The sequence below is a fragment of the Garra rufa genome, chromosome 2 (genome assembly GCF_049309525.1).
Source record: "Garra rufa chromosome 2, GarRuf1.0, whole genome shotgun sequence".
In the NCBI taxonomy this organism is placed as follows: Eukaryota; Metazoa; Chordata; class Actinopteri; order Cypriniformes; family Cyprinidae; genus Garra; species Garra rufa.
In genome coordinates this window covers 53,748-56,140 of record NC_133362.1, presented here as the reverse complement: position 1 = coordinate 56,140, position 2,393 = coordinate 53,748, and positions in this window count along the sequence as shown.

Below are 2,393 nucleotides of genomic sequence, written 5' to 3'. Positions count from 1 at the left end.
GCTATGGACATTAAAGTTGTTTCATATAACTGCCGTGGCCTGCGCTTGAGCCAGAGTGCTGACGATAAAGCTCGCTGAATTGTTGTCGATCAGTTGTTGGAACACTGTGACATATTGTGCTTACAAGAAACATTTCAAGCTAAACAAGATTTAGAAGGTCTAAATTCCATTAATGGTAGTGTTTTTGGTGCCGGAGAGTCAACTACTGACCTCAGTTTGGGAATTAAAAAGGAAGGATACCAGGAGGTGTGGCTATTTTGTGGAATAAAAGGCTGGAAGTGATCAGTGTGATTAGGATTGGTGTGGACTGGTGTATTGCAGTACAAGTGTCACAGCATGACAAAGAATTTATCATTTTAATTGTTTATGCTCCTTATGAATGCAACCACAATGAAGAAGAATACTTAAGTAAACTTGCTTTTATTAGTTCTTTTATACAAGATGACAGATTTATTTGTGTTTATGTAATTGGTGACATGAATGCCGATATCTCTGATAAGAAATCAGTTTTTGCCAAGCATATGGATAATTTTTGTACTGATACTAATCTAATATTATCGAGCAGAGCACTTTTACCAGCAGAGAGTTATACATTTATAAGTGAAGCCTGGCACACTACATCCTGGTTGGATCATTGCGTCACTACATCTGACGTTCATGCTGCTTTGGCACAGATGAAAATTCTATATAATATGTCCACTGTTGATCACATCCCTGTTGAGGTGACAATTAGATCTAACCATATACCTGAAAATAATCCAAACCAGAAACACATAGACTGGACCAAGCTCTCTATAGAAGAATTGGCCTCTTACTATGCTTGCACCGATCAATTATTATGCAATATACAATTACCAAGAGATGCAATTCTGTGTATAGACAGTAACTGCCCAAACATCAGGCACAGAACAGATATCTCTTCTATGTATTCAGACATAGTCAGAATATTACTTGAAGCAAGTTTACCTTATAATAAACACATAAAGAAAGGCAAAACTAGGCCTGGTTGGAACACACGTATCTCAGTTTCTCACTGAAGCCCGCAAAGCAACAACATCTTGGGTTTTATTAGGAAGAATGAACAAATCATGAGAGCTGATTACAGTACAGTACAAATTCTGTAAACATGTATTTTAAAAATACAAAAACAAAAGTTTATTTTAATGGTACAAATCATAAAAGGAAATAAAGTCTGTCATAAACCAGGTAAATAAACATTTGGTCCAGATCTATCACTGTTCTTCATCAAATTACACAATTACACTTTATGATCGATACCAAATTAGTTTCCACTGATACCGTAATTATAGTGGCTCTCATGTGAACTTATCTTGTAAATACAATCACTCGGACACATCTTGAAGGCAGCATTAGTCTGACACGCTACAGCTAATGGCAACAGAGTGAAACCGAGTGAAAAAAGAAGGTCTCGCGGGTCATTTTAGAGGAGCTTATTGAGTGGGCGAACAATGTGACAGTGTTCATTTAGAACTCAACAAGCCTTGCTAATGTGCTAAAGTTCAGTGCTAGTGTGTGGGAGTTCAGCTTATCCACAGAGCTGCATTAGCAGTCACTTCTAAACCCAAAAACATGCATATAAAGCCAATGTTAAACAAACAATATTAGCTTTAAAAGGCATGCTAATGCTGGAGTTCGTTCAGACTGTTAGAACACAATGATGCACACTGAATTGCATAAGGTCACACTGAATTTGAGTCATTTTACTTTCAACGGCCAAATGTGTGCATGTAAGCATTTCTCCTTTTTTGCATTTGCATTCAAAGAATAAACATTCTTTTAAACCTCCATGAGATGTTTACACAGCACAGGGAAATAAACAGGGACTCAAAAAAAAAACTTTCTATTAGGAACGGAGTGAATTTTTAGACATTTACTGAAAACTGTCCATTATACAACAGCTCTCAAATATCATTTGCCCTTGCATACATCAAAAAACATGGTTATTCAAGACTGTTTCTGCCAGGTTTGATATAAAATATTGATTTACTGAATCAACTGCATAGCAACAACAAAGTAATATTCCACAACACCCCAGCAACCGCATAGCAAAACCATAGTAATCTACCACCACACCCCAGCAACTGCATAGCAAAACCATAGTAATCTACCACAACACCTCAGAAACTGCATAGCAACACCATAGTAATTTACCACAACACCCCAGCAACCGCATAGCAACACCATAGTAATCTACCACAACCCCCCGGCAACCACATAGCAACACTATAGAAATCTACCGCAAAAGCATAGCAAAACCATAGTAATCTACCACAACACCCCGGCAACCGCATAGTAACACCATAGCACTCTCTCATAGCACCCCAGCAACCGCATAGCAACACCATAGTAATCTACCACAACACCACAGCAAC